At 42.1% G+C, this 15,179-nt stretch overlaps 2 non-coding genes across 2 annotated transcripts; one reads left to right on the forward strand and one right to left on the reverse strand.

Moving 5' to 3' along the window:
- Nucleotides 1-1,181: 1,181 nt before the first annotated feature.
- LOC138233368 (U4 spliceosomal RNA) lies at nt 1,182-1,323 on the reverse strand. The gene has a single exon (XR_011187480.1). It is a non-coding gene; the product is annotated as a U4 spliceosomal RNA (small nuclear RNA).
- Nucleotides 1,324-10,905: 9,582 nt separating this feature from the next.
- On the forward strand, nt 10,906-10,987 carry trnas-acu (transfer RNA serine (anticodon ACU)). The gene has a single exon. It is a non-coding gene; the product is annotated as a tRNA-Ser (tRNA).
- The last annotated feature ends 4,192 nt before the right edge of the window (nt 10,988-15,179 follow it).

Raw genomic sequence — 15,179 nt, forward strand, 5'->3', positions numbered from 1 at the left:
GTTTCAAAAAAACATTTCCAAAATACAAGCCTTGCAGACAGACACGCCTCAGAGGACTTAAGGGTGGCTTCATGTGGGAATGATAAAGTCTCCCCGTCCGGACATGAAAATGCCACTTTGTTACACACAAAAAAAGAATCAACAACAGAGAAATGCCCACAAGCATTTGAAAAGCCGCACCACGTCGCACTTGAAATAGCTCTTACATTAGCGGTAGACGCAGGAATCGCCTTTTTATTTACGCTCTTACCAACGCGATGGAAAGCAAAACAAAGCAAAGCAGAGCAAAACAAAACGAACAAACGAAAACCCTCACGTCCCGCACTTGCCTATGACGCCGTTACGTGCCCAAGCGGTATTGTACGTCATCCTAGCACTGCACCCCGGGGCATACGGTATATGGGAACGAGCACACGCCACGAATCGTTTCGAATCACTCCCTACAGCTGTAAGGCGCCTTGAAGCGTGCACCCCCAACATTCTTCTTTGCGCATCTGTGAAAGGTAAACTGTTGAACAAACTCTGAACCAGCTCTAAGGAAACTAATCCGATTAGACGTTACTTTGACTCATCCTTTAAGGGACCCTTGTTAATTGGAGAAATCAATGATTTCGAATGAATTCTGTATGCGTTAAAAGACAGCTATACACAGAAAACATGCAGGACACTGCTCATGATGTTTCCCGAGCCGAAACACAGTGCGTTTTTCCAAGCCATCTGACAAACCGCCCACTGAAAACTGCAGCAGATCGTATAAAGACGTTCAACTTTGTAACTACTGCACGCACAGGAAGCAGAATAAATTCCTCTTTTCAAACTGTCAAAGGTTTGCTTTGCGAACGCTGCAGGACATCGCACAATCTCTTTTGAACGGGGACAAACGATTTCTTAGGGGGCGCAGTAAGTACAGACGTTTAAAAAGCTCCACTCATGCCGACGATGCAGCATGAAGAAGCGCAACCTAACGTTTGACAGATAAAAGCCGGGCGCCGCTACGAGCAATATGAAATCAAACTGACAGCACACGGCGGTTCGCGCTGACTCAAAAGTGATCTCGACAGACGCTGTTCTCTGCATAACGCTGAAAGAGCTAAAGAGCGTTTCTGTTGAGACGTAACAAGCTCGTTTCTTTCTACCATGATGTCACCATGACCAAATCTGTCTTTAAACACCTTGCTCAGTCTCTGACGAGACTGTCAAAAATTGCTTTCGCCGATTGTATTGCAAACCGGCGGAAGCGGGGTATTGGGAAAAGTTTTCAACTAGCAATAATCGCGCCTCGGCTTAACGTCACAGGCTACGATACTGCCACTGCGCAAAGCTGACGGTTGCCAGGCAACCGCGGGGATCCTATGGAAATCAACATGGTTCATGATTAAGTTTATGAGCAATCTAATTACTTATTCGTTTAAAACGCTATATAAAATAAAGTTTATTATTAAATTGCTGGACAGAGCGTTGAACATTATTATGCATAAGACAAAGATAACGATCCTGATCAGTTTAGAAATCTGTGTACGCTGTAAGGTTTTTACTTCTTAAACTTAAAATACACGTTTCGAATAGAAAGAAATCCTCTTCCTGGTACAGTATGTATAGCAAACCAGCACGTCTTTTTTCTCCAATCAGAGGGGTGTCAGATGGTGTCAGCCAATCACCATTCTGAAGCCCTACCATTAACTCTGGTATGGGGAGACCCCAGATGTCATGCCCTCTGCAGCCTGAGGGCGCTCCTTCTCTGTCCTGTCCCTAGTTTCCGGTCTGCTGTCCTTCCTGTCCCTCTCTGTCCCTTGGGCTATATATTCCCGGGTCTTGCACTCTGTCCTGGATCAGCATTGACGTTCGGATGTCCTGAGACCCGCCTAGCACCAGGGCGCCCCACGTCCGCTCCCTGAGGGCATAGGTTTCTATACGGCATTCCTGAACTCTTTGCACTATGAGCCCGGGCCTTTTTCCCGTCTCGCCGCTACGCATATGGGTCTTTTTCCGCTCTCCTGCTCCCCACAGTTAGTCCCTTTGGACGTCCGTGACACCAGAATTCTGTCCCATAGTTTAGACAGATGATAGATACTTTTATTGATCCCGTGAGGGAAATAAAGTAAATCATTTTCATTTTAGGAAATTATTAAACGCTCGGTTAAAAGCAAAGGAGATTGTCTGTTATAGTGGACATAAAAACAAGAGTTCGCTGGCATTATATCTTAGAAAACACAGACCGGCGCCAGACCGGTAAAATGCCAGATGAACTAGGGATTGGACAGTTTCCAAGTGCTTGTACAATCGATGGAAATGTTCAAATAATTTTGCAAAAGAAATAAACAAAATAATCATTTATTTCTTTATCATATTGGCTAGCTAATGTCCTCTCTTTGCTAGTTAGTGGCTGTGTTTCTGCGTTGGGTAGCAACGGGTGACTGTTCTCAGGCGGAAGATGTAAACAGCTTAATGTTCGTGTTAAATCATTTTTTAAAATTAAAATTCATTCTATACAGCAATCGCATATTTGGGTACCGTTTCATAAAACTTTCATGCTTAAAATGTTTAGGGAGAAATGGAAGACTGGTGTGTATTTTTTCTTTAAACTACCAAGACCAGCCATACACAGTACAGTTTATGTAATACAGTAATGTTTATGTTCCTAAATTAATATCGTTTATGACCTTCAGATGCGTTATGCTCCTCTTCTCTTTATGCTCAGCTACTAAAATTTCCCTTTAGTGGTAAAATCCATATAAATATTCAAAACTAAGCGGATTAAAATGTGCACAGTAAAGTCATTAAATGATTAAATCTTTTCACTACTAACCAATACACCACCAGTGCCCCTGTCGGTCATTTTGGCCAGCCAATCACTTACCGCGGTGCCCTCCGGTGCCCTGCAGTGGCTTGTGGGTAGGTTACTGTACCGCGGGTTTTTATAGCGCATTTTGAATGGCTGCATCTGTATGATGTTATATGATGGGTTTTTTTTCAAATTTTAAATGATCATTTTTCATGGAGCTTTGAAGGGGATAAATTCAGCCTCTTTAGCCAGGCCAGAGCTCCAGAAGCCTGTGTAGGATTCTAGCTTTCTCCCCTTGCAGGCATCGGGCACAGAGGACGTCATGGTTTTCCTAAAAATCTTTTTTTTTTGTATTCCTTGTTGTTCCAAACTTAATTTTAAACACTTTTAATTAGAAATTATATTACAAATAGTGCAAAAAATGACTAATTTCACAAAAAATAATGTAATATAAAACAGATGTTTTTAACTTTATTGTAGTGTTTTAGAAACTAATATGTCTTCAAAAATGGTTATTTTTCACTCCTAGGAATGAAAGCTGTTGTTATATGATGTTTATTTTCAAATTTTGAAAAATCAAAGGATTCTAGCTTTCTCCCCTTGCAGGCATCGGACACAGAGAACCTCATGGTTTTCCTAAAAATCATTTTTTATGTTCCCTGGTGTTTCAAACTTAGTTTTAATTTCTTATTATGTTAAAAACAGGGTAATACATTTCTAATTGGACTATAAATAATGTCATATTGTCTGCTATAAAACTGATGTTTTCAACTCTATTCTAGAGATTCTAGAATCAACTAATAGAGAATTGAAATAAAAAAGGGCATAAGAAGACATTACCAACAACGACCACAAGATGGAGATAGTGTCTAGACATTACCAACAACGACCACAAGATGGAGATATTATCCAAAGAGGCAAGAGGGCAAAGCCGCGATAAGGTAAAATCATTTTTTGAAAGAGATTGCTGTCAGAATGCACATCCGTATCCCAAACAGAATCTCTAGTAAAATATGATCATTTGTGAAACAGGCAAATGAGTGTCTGCTACAATATGATTGCTACATATCTGCATTTGTTGGTTTTTAAGGAGTAATAGTGGAGGGGGTTTAAACCTGCGATCCCGTGTGTTGAAGTATTTCACAACACTACCCCTAGCACATCTGGAAATAAATCCTCATAATGATTATTGCCCTGGGCATGTACCAAAAAATCAGTGAGCATATATATATATATCACTGTGTTGAAGCTAGAGACACAGAATAACTGCAAACACATCCTAGCTACAGTGTAGTTCAGGTGGGTAGCTGCGTCAGCATGCGTAGGCTGCAAAGGAACAAGTAATAGGTTTATTCCATGCTGAAAAAAAGAAGAAAGAGAACACAACGTTTCGGCCGTGGAGCCTTCTTCAGGTGTGAGAGAGACAGGGAAGTAGGCAGAGGTAAAGTAGCGGGAGAACAAAGGTTGGGAGGGAGGAGGAGTGAGAGGCGGGAGCAGGGGACAGAAAGAGAGGCCAATCAAGAGGTGTGAAGTCAGAATGGGTGCAGAGAGGTGTGAAATGAAACTTCCAATGAATGGAGAAAATTTAAAAGAACAGTAGTCTGTTATTAAGGGAAGGGAGAATGTGTGATCCTAGCTGAAGAATAATTTTAGTTTCGGTGGTCTTTCTGATGTATTAGTTCGGAAAAACGTTTTTGAGAACAAAGACGGAGAGATTAGAGTGGTCGTGGCCGTCAGAGGTGAAATGAGAAACAATGGGCTTGGAGAGATCTTTAATCTTCACAGCCCTGACGTGTTCTCTGAAGTGGTCTCCGAGTCTCCTTCCTGTTTCTCCAATGTAGATGGCTGGACATTTACTGCAAGAGATAAAGTAAATGAGGTTGCTGGAAGTACAAGATGCTGTCTGGGTGATCCGGAATTGTCCTGAGGTGCCTTGAATGATTGTGGTGGTGGCTGTGTACTTGCAGGTGATACAACGAGCTCTGTTGCAAGGGAAAGTGCCTGGTGTGGATGGTTGTTGAGGGCGGTCAAGGGAGCTGTGAACAAGGAGGTTACGCAGATTAGGTGGTCGGCGATATGAGATGATAGGGTGATCAGAAAAGAGGGCCCCAATGGAGGGATCATCCTGTAGGATGGAAAAGTTGTGGTTAATGGTCCTGGGGATAGGAAGTGTGTTAGGGTGGTAAGGAAGCACCAAAGGAATGTGGTTGTTACGGCGGGAGTTCCTGATCGGGTTGATGGTCCAGGGGGTGTTTTTGGCTGGGGCAAGGGCCCTGTCAATCACACTGCTGGGGTATCCTCTGTTGATGAAAAATGAATACATTTCGAGGGCTTGGTTCTCGAAGTCGATGTCATCGCTGCATAGTCATCGTAACCTAAGGAACTGTGAAAAAGGAAGAGAGTTTTTAGTATGGTTGGGGTGAAATGAGCTGTACAGGAGGTAGCTGTGTGAATCCGTGGGTTTGTAATAAACTGAAGTGGACAGTCGGGGGTAGTTGATAGACAAGTGGATGTCTAGAAACGGAAGAGTGGTGGAAGATATGTTAACCGTATATTTGAGGGACGGGTGGAAGTTGGTTAAATGGTGCAGGAAGAACTCAAGCTGATCGCTGGAGCATGTGGCGGCACCGACGCAGTCATCAATATATCACTTGTAGAGGTCAGGGACATAGCCAGTGTAGGAAGCGAAGAAGCGTTCTTCTACCCAGCCGAGGTCAGGGACATAGCCAGTGTAGGAAGCGAAGAAGCGTTCTTCTACCCAGCCGACAAAAATGTTGGCATAGCTGGGTCCCATTCTGGTGCCCATGGCAACTCCACTGACCTGTTGGTAAAAAAGATTATTGAAAGAGAATGCGTTCAGTGTGAGGACCAATTCTGCAAGGCGTACCAGGGTGTGGGTGGGTGGATCAAGCACTGTGTGTTTGTCCAGCGTGTGCTTGAGGGCTGTAAGGCCGTCATTATGGGGAATGACGGTGTACAGAGATGTGATGTCCATGGTAAAAATGTGGCATTCGGTACCCTGAAATTGGAAATCATTGAAAAGTTGGAGCGCGTGGTTGGTGTCTTTGATGTATGAGGGAAGATCTTCAACCAGCGGTCTCATGAGGCTGTCGAGAAAGGCTGAGATGTAAGTAGTTGGACAGTTACATGCTGATACGATGGGGCGTCCAGGGGTGTCCGGTTTGTGGATTTTGGGGAGGAGGTAAAATTGAGATACCTGTGGATGTTCCATGATGAGCCGGTTCGCCTCCTGGGGGAGCTCGTTACTGCTGATAAGAAGGGAAATGGTGGATACCACTTCCTTTTGGTAGTCAGTGGTAGGGTCCTGTTGGAGAGGGAGGTAGGCAGAAGTGTCAGTTAGTTGTCTAGAGGCTTCAAAGATATATAGATCCTTACGCCACACCACAACAGCACCTCCTTTGTCCGCTGGTTTGATGACGATATCATCCCTGTTGCGGAGAGACTGGAGCGCCTGATTTTCTCCTTGGGTGAGGTTAGACCTATGTTTACTGGGTATAGAGAGTGCCTTGGGAGCTTGATTAGTGCATTGGTTGATGAAATAATCAACTGGTGGAAAACGGCCAGAGGAGGGAGTCCAACAGCTCTGTTTGGGATTAATGTTGTTAATGACATCAATAACCGGGTTATAAAGGAACAAGTAACAGTGTTCCTGCACCTTTGACCTCATCCAGAATGTATCGTTTTTTGAAAGGGATTGCTGTCAGAATGCACAACTGAATCCCAAAAAGAATCTCTAGTCAAATATGATCATTTGTGAAACAGGCAAATGAGTCTCTCAGGTGCACATTGCTCATTTTCAGACACAATTATGCAATACTTTCACCATGCGTTGAGCAGTAGGGATTAAAGATACCAGAGGTAAGGTTTAAAAGTGATTCTGAGGTGCAACACATCGGCGATACAGCTAGGCATCTGAAATGCGGGGTTTGAGAGCCCTTCAGGGAACACCGTACCCTAAAGGTACCAGAAGTCCACTAGTATAAGCATTAAGTCACTGTCACCCCTGTTACAATGTGATTGCTACATATCTTCATTTCTTTGGTTTTTAAGGAGTAAGAGTGCAGGAGGTCTAAATCTGCGTTCCAGTGTGTTGAAGAATTTCACAACACTACCTGTAGCCCATCTGAAAATAAATCCTCATTTTGATTATTGCCCTGGGCATGTACCAATAAATCACTGAGCATATATATATATCTCACTGTGTTGAAGCTAGAGACCTGTATGTAATAATATGATGCTAAAATTTTATTTTCATATATATTAATGTAATAAATGATTGCTTATGCTTTATAAACAAACCTAATTAAAATAAAAGCTTAAGTTTTGTATTTATCTTGTACCATAGAACATGATTTTCTTTGTATTTCAAGCCCACAAAGTGTCCAAATGACGCACTACATGATATAAGGAAGATTATCACATGCATATCGGTATTATCTTTCTTATGAAAATGCATTCCTTTCATTACCTTTTACTTTTTAAAATGAACTCAAATTGTGTATAATGTAATAATTTAAGTAGAATAGATTCTAATAATATAATGATCCAGTGTGTTGCACTACTTCACTGCTTCACTGCTCTATGCCGTCTGGAAATAAATCCTCAGACTGCTTACTGCCCTGGGCATGTACCAATGAATTACAGGAGCACATCTATATTTCACTGCGTTGAAGCAGGAGACACACAATCACTGCAAACACATCCTAAATACAGTGTTTCATCACCTTTGACCTCATCCAGAACATATCATTTCTTGAAAGGGATTGCTGTCCGAATGCACATTCGAATCCCAAACAGAATCTCTAGTCATATACGATCGTTTGTGAAACATGCAAATGACTGTCTCAGGGGCCCATTCCTCATTGTCAGACACATGTATCTTGTACCATAGAACATGATTTTCTTTGTATTTCAAGCCCACAAAGTGTCCAAATGTTCTATGATCATTTCTTTCAGCATTAGGGACTAAATATACCAAACGTATGATGCTAAAATCCTGAAAAAAGGATGTGCTCCATCTCGTCAGTAGATTGGATTCCAAAACTGATTTGGGTCAATATACATTACCTTTGAAGATAAGGTACAGTCTACTGTAGGGAACCATCAACTGAGAAAGCATTGGCCTTCCCTGGGGGTCAGGTAGGTGCAAAAGATAAACCTTTATCCTATCTTTATCTTAAGATAAGTGGCCAAGCAGTATTTTTCCAAGTTTCACCAAGCTCATCATGTTGCCATAGTAGACAAAGTTCTATAAAATGTTAAATAACTTTAAAAAAAAGCATCTTGGTCTTTCAGTACTGTACAAGGTGAATTAAACTGTCCCTGGTAATAAAAAGTAATTAGAAGCATCCCAGAAACTTTATCTCTAGAAACATTAGCTGTTTTATATCATGTAATTTAGTGTGATGTTGTCAGAATTCAAGGACATTATCACACACAGAAATTGGTTCAGTTAAATCTAAAAAACACAGCTAAACATGGGTTTAAATGTAAAATAGAAGTCTTACCTCTTGTCAAAAGATTTAATTCAAGAAGCGATGTAATAAATGATTGCTTATGCTTTATAAACAAATCTAATTAAAATAAAAGCTTAAGTTTTGTATTTATCTTGTACCATAGAACATGATTTTCTTTGTATTTCAAGCCCACAAAGTGTCCAAATGACGCACTACATGATATAAGGAAGATTATCACATGCATATCGGTATTATCTTTCTTATAAAAATGCATTCCTTTCATTACCTTTTACTTTTTAAAATGAACTCAAATTGTGTATAATGTAATAATTTAAGTAGAATAGATTCAGGTAGGAAATATAGAGTCATGATGTTTATGGCTGACATCATTTCACATGGGTGAATTTTAAGCTAAGAAATAAAAACATTTACAATGAAGATACCATTGCTTAATTTTTAATGCCTTTAAAAAATAAATACCTCCTGAGAATAATTTGCCACTCCCAGATCCTTGGTAAGGTACTGTTTGAATCCAATCAGGAGAGGAGCATCCAGGGAGTGCTTTCTATAGAGTCCAGCTTGGGCCACTCTCTTCCGGCCTGCTGATACTTTTTAACTACTCAGGGCCTGTAAGGATATAAAACACCGGTTTAAACATTTTATACCTATAAGACAAATTAGAATTTTAGTAAAAAATACATACATCTGAAAAATAAAAAGTCTTACTGCTGATAGAGTTCTTCAGAGCTCACATCTTCCCCTTCCTTATCCGTTTCTGTTTCAGTTTCTAGAGCAGCCTCTGGCATCTCTTCCTCCTGGACAGCGGCCTCTTGCTCAGGGCCGCTGGAATGCAGGTAGATTCTTTTCAACATGCTTTTACATAATATGTTGTAACAATGATTTCAAAAAGAAACTACAGAAGCCTTACAGATTAAAAATATCTCACCTTGCCGATGTGTCTTCAGGCTTCCCATGTACAAAAAGGCCCAAGGACTCTAGCAGTCTTACAACCACTATCCTGTTTGCCTCACCAGACACGATCTCTATTCTGTGGTAATCCACGATGACCCCGTTCTTCAGGTGATTCATCATGTCCTCCCTCGCCTGTTGAGAGGCCATCCTGATCTCTTCTGCCGTGGCGTGCTTCATACATGCCCTCTTCAAGTGAGCAGGAAGCTGATCAAAAGTATTCAGGCACATCTTGCACACCAGGGGAATCCTCGCGGGTTTCCTTTGAAAATAAATAATACCATCTTTGTATAGAAACAAGCTTAGACTGATTTCTTAAATTATCCTTAAAATTCTCTCTCATAGTTTGAGCATAATGATTTTATTGCATTTATATAAGAATTGCTCATTGCTCCAAAATAAATAATGGTTTCATAAAAAAGTGAACACTTACTTGGTCTCAGTCACAGACTTTCCAATAGAAGCCATTGTGGAGTTCAGCAACTGCATGTCCTAGGAGTGGGGAAGGAATTTTAAAAGAGAAATTGAATTATAATACAGAAGCAATGGCTGAGGGATCACTGAAATATATATATATACAAATTCCAAAGACTGAGTCCATATAGAAACAACTACCTTTCATTTTCAGCATAAGAAAAAAAAACATTATCTTCCAAACCATCATAAAATTGTCCCTTCTTCCAGACTCTACTTCTCTCTTGTAGTAGTACAGCACACCTTTCCAGGTGAGCAGATCACAGAGTCCGAAATGAGCTTCCTCCATCAAGCAAAGTACCTGAACATGACTCTGTCTTCATAAAAGCGCCCCTGTAATAAAGAAATTCAATCCGAAATAAAGAGGGCAGTTGCCTACTGAAATACAAGAAGTCATCAATTTTAACCTAGCAACACATTAAAGGCTGCATCTATACAAGTACGATTCTAGAAATGCTCACCAGATTATGTTTTAAGAAGGAACTGCGCCTCAGGTTCCGCCGAGATCTTAACTCGGATGGCAGGATTCAGAGTCCGGAGTGTGGACTGATGGCGCACGGAGGGTCCACATACTGTGGATCCCTCAGTGATCTTCCGCGTATTCAAAACGCCAGCGTGTGACTCCCCTGTCCCCGTGACCTCATTGCTCTGCTCTCTCCTCTGTGCAGCAGAGCCCGACTCATGGTAAAGTGAAACAAAATATGCCCTCAACGTAAGATTTACTCTGGAGCGAGGATAGATGTTACCTTTTTATCATTGAACAGGATGTATGTGATGTGGCGACTAGGTTCAATTTTGTATCCTCTTTAAAAGATTAAGGACTGGGGTGAGCGTGATTTACCAACCTTTCAGCTAAGAACCCGACGTGCGCACCGTTTAAGCTGCATAGACTCGGTCGTTTAACTCTTCTCCATTAGCAGGGTTAAGGTTAAAGAAAAAAAACATTGCTGACTTTTTTTTTGCCTGCCGCTAGCGCTGATTAGCAAGGTTTGTATTTCATGTTTTGCAAGTTGCATCCATTTTAAGAAAAACAAGTCGCGTTAAAGACAGGAAATGAATACTTGTATTTAATTAAGTCTAGCCGTAGGCGGTTGTCCATAAGGACCAGTTCTGTTCGAGAAGACAGAACAAAGAAGGCACCGCTGGGATTCGGACCCAGGATCTCCTGTTTACTAGACAGGAGCGCATTACCCATCAAGTTTCGACGAGGTGGCCGAGTGGCCAAGTCGATGGACTACTAATCCATTGTGCTCTGCACGCATGGGTTCGAATCCCGTCCTCGTCGCTTTCCATGTCTGATATGTGTGCCTGTTCGACGTTGGTCCTCCTGTTGTTTGCTCCGGTACTAGAGCCGTACATTTTCTAGCGGTGGCTGAACATGGTATAGTAGGCTAACGTCGGTATCGAGCAGTGGCAGTAACAGTATTTACGTGCCGCTGCTGCCAAGTGGCTCTGGGTTGAGACCGCGTTTTCACTTACTTGCACGGAGAAACGGAGAAAGCGATTTTTGACAGTCTCTCGAGAGACTGCGCTAGGTGTTTAGGGATAGACTTTGTCAGTTCCCCCTGGGATGATGGCCTCTCAAATAGTTTGTGATTCCTCTAGACGTTTATACACTAGAAGCCTGCTTCGTGGCTTAAATCCAAGCTAAGGAAACGAGTTAGAGGTCTGATGCAGAACTGCGAATTCAATGAACGGGAACACTACAGTACATTGCACTGTATGTGTGAGGAAAGCTGCCCCCTTCTGTCCCTTGTCGACCGAACAGAGGACTGTAAAGGATACCGCCAAGAAACTTTAGGATGCTGGTTGGAATCCAGCTCCAAAGAAGCTCCTTTGGGTGTTATGTCATCAAAAAGTAAGAACAGCGAATCTCCCTTTGATCAAAAGCGCAACAGAACTGTTTTCCGTGGAGCAGGTTTCAGACCCGTAGACCTGTTTTATTTGTAGGGCAGGGAGCATTCCCAAACGCGAATCTCCTGTGTTAGAAATGCTTTGGGCGGCGTGAAGTGAAAATAAGAAATGGGCTCCTGATGCACATGGAAGCAATCAAGTGTTTCATCCGAGCTGTTTCAAAGACTGCTCAACAGCTTTCCTTTCACAGAGGCGCAACGATTAATGATGGGGGTGCACCCTTCAATGCGCCTTACGACTCTAGGGAGTGATTGAGACGATTCGTAGCGTGTGCTCATTTCCCTCTATTCCCCGTGTTGCAGTGGTGGGATGACGTAAATTACTGCTTCGACACGTAACGGCATTATAATCAAGTGCAGGAGCTGAGGGCTTTAGTTTTGTTTCGTTTTCCATGGCGTTCGTAAGCGCGCAAATCAAAGGCAATTCCTGCGTCTAACACGATTGTAAATGCTTTTGAAAGTGCAGTGTGGTGCAGCTTGTAAAATCCTTGTCCACATTTGTGGTTTGTTGATGTTTTTCTGTCTGCCAAAGTTGCATTTTGACATCCGGACGGGGAGACTTTATCATTTGAACGTGAAGCCAGCCTTAAACCCTCTGAGGCGTGTCTGTCTGCCGGCACGTATTTTGTGAAAGGTATTTTTTTTTTAACGGAGAGCGACTTAGAAAAAGTTTCCGCAGCCATCTCGCACTCCGTGTTAGATTAAAGGAGGAATGCGGCAGCGGCGAGCTCTCTGTAGTCATCAGAAGAATCAGTTCTTCAGATACCCACACACTTTGTGTTCGCACCTCTGGTGCTCTACTTATGCCTTTGAAAACCTAATGAATAAAGCTGAAAGAACCGACACGATATGTAGGTGCTCGTAAAGCACGCAGTAAAGAACTGTTAACAGCAAGGGTTTCAGTGGGTTAACTGAGGAGAAGGCGTGATCGCTAATTGTTGACTTTGTATTTGGTGTTAGAAACACTCTTACTGTGCATGACGTGCAACAAATGTAGCCACAGAAATTGCATCACGCTTTCATGTCTGCTATTGCAGACACCAACGTTGCCTAGATAGAAAACCGAAATAGCCGTGGGTTTGCTTGCTGGTCTGAAGGATCTCTCTTCGAATATCTATCATTTGTCAATGGAAGTAAAAGGCGCTGCAATCTCATACGTTCAGAATCAAACTCGCAGCTGTTGTTCGACTTTATTTCTTGACTAATTACAACTGAGTGTTGCATGAGCAGTTACGTAAACTTGTCTGGTATATTTGAACACAGATGCCGTTCTTCAATTAAAACTAACAGTACATTGTCAGGGACATTCAGTTCTATAAAAACAAGAGACAGACAAGAGAATATTTCTACCTTTCATGTGGACTACGTGTTGACTTACTGATCAGAATAATTGAAAAGTTCGGGTCATAGCCGATGCAGTGCGTGCTAATTAGAACAACAGCAACGCTGAGCTCTCAGCACCGTACTGAGCCCAGGTGTTTTTCTAAAGCTGTCAGGTGCAGTTCATTTACAGTACGCCCCGTGTCTCAACGGTAGGACGAAGTCAAATACTGCCTCGACACGCAACAGCATTATAATAAACCGCAAGACTTGAGGGCTGTTCTCTTTGAATGTTCCAAGGCATTCGTAAGAGCGTAGGTCAAGGGCCATTCGTGCATCTCCTGTAACTCGAGTAAAAATGCTATTCAAAGTGCAGTGACTGAAATCGTCGTCCACATGTCTCCGTTGTTGATTTCTTTCTGTCTAAGAAAGTTCTATTTTCATGTCCGAACGGGGAGACTTTATCATTCCAACTTGAAGCCACCCTTAAGTCCTCTGAGGTGTGTGTGTCTGCTTACACGTATGGCGTAAAAGGTTTCTTAAACGGAGAGCGAACTTGAAAAAAGTTGCCGCCGCCGCCGCCTCGCACTCCCTGTTCGATTGTAGCAAGACGCCAACAGCTGCAGTATTCGCTGTAATCGTGGCCGAGTGGTTAAGGCAACAAACTTGAAATCTGTTTGGGTCTCCCTGCGCAGGTTCAAATCCTGCCGACTACGGTGTCCTTTGCATTTGCTCTCGTGCGTGCGTGTAAAAGGACCAGCGCTGTTTTGTTTTCGCTGGGACCTTTAACACTCTAAATCGCCTGGACCCGCAGCCTGTGAAATCGATTCTTCAGCACCCACTAGTGACGCTTTGCAGCTGGACGCAGATAACGATGCTTTTCTGCAACGAGCTTTCCAGCTGAATTTTCTCGGCAGCTCCATACTGAACCTGTTCTCCATTGCAACGTAGCGGAGGCTCGTCACGTCTATAGCAAGGCTGTGTAGGACCGCATACGCCACAGTGACTTGTACACAGACCACATGAAAGGCAAGCAAAATACACTTTTAAAATTCCAAAGACTCACAAGGTCAGAGGAACAGCGATGACCTGAACAGATCTGTTACAGAAGTCTAGGTTGACCTTTTTAGAGCTGTAATTGCATTTTTGTTTAATAGAAAATCAAATCTACTCGCATGTACCAGCACCTTACAGTTTATTGATGTTAATTCTGTTTAAGTAATAAGATTGCTAACGATGTTGGACTTTAGCCGGTGTTTTTTAGAACAAATTGCTTACACTTCTGTGAGGAATACGCAGTACGTTCCATTGTCAGTCATTGCTCACCATACCTGTAACTTCCTCAAATGGTGAAGGTCCACAAACATAAATGAAAAAAACCCTTGTTCTAGATGAGGTGCACAAAAAAGCAGCCCCTGATAGTGTATAACACATTTATACTATTGCAGAGACACATGTAACATATATATATATACTGTATATATATATGAAACAGAAATAGAAACAGAAACAGGAATCGCTTACTCACCTGGAGAATCTCTGTAGGAATATCTAGCATTTATCAATGGAAATAAAAGCTGCTTTAATACAGTGCATGTTCAAACTCAAACCCTCAGCTGCTGTTCTTGTTTGTTTTGGGACAAATTGCAACTGAGCATGGCATGAGCCGTTACGTACCCTTATCTGTTAGGGAATTTCAAGGGAGGAGTTAGGTCAGAATGGGTAGGCTGCAAAACAACAAGTAAAGATTTATTCCAAGATGAAACGTTGTGGCGATTTTCTTATCTTTTCAGCATGGACTAAACGTTTATGTGTTCCTTATATGCTATATATGTATATATTAGCACCAATGTCGTTCTTAAAAACTAACATGAAATTGTCAGGGACATTCAGCTATATACAAAGACGAGACAGACAAAGTAATAATTCTGTATTAACGTGGCCTACATATTGACGCAATGATCGAACTAACTGACATGTTCTGATTCAGATCCCCTGCAGTTCATGCCAATTAGAACAATAGCAATGCTGAGTCCTCCCCACCCTACTGAGCACAAATTCAGCTGCTCTCCAGTTCTGTTCTGCATGTTTTTTCATTGCAATTGAGCTCGGAGCTGGAGATGATCTCCATACAGTTCTGTGTTAACTAGCCCGCACTTGTGTGCTAATTTATGGGTTGTGGCAAATGCTTTTCTATAGTTCATATACATGACGGCAACCTGTTACCGAGGAACCTGAGAGGTT

This window comes from Lepisosteus oculatus, unplaced genomic scaffold, assembly GCF_040954835.1.
Source record: "Lepisosteus oculatus isolate fLepOcu1 unplaced genomic scaffold, fLepOcu1.hap2 HAP2_SCAFFOLD_67, whole genome shotgun sequence".
Classification (NCBI taxonomy): domain Eukaryota; kingdom Metazoa; phylum Chordata; class Actinopteri; order Semionotiformes; family Lepisosteidae; genus Lepisosteus; species Lepisosteus oculatus.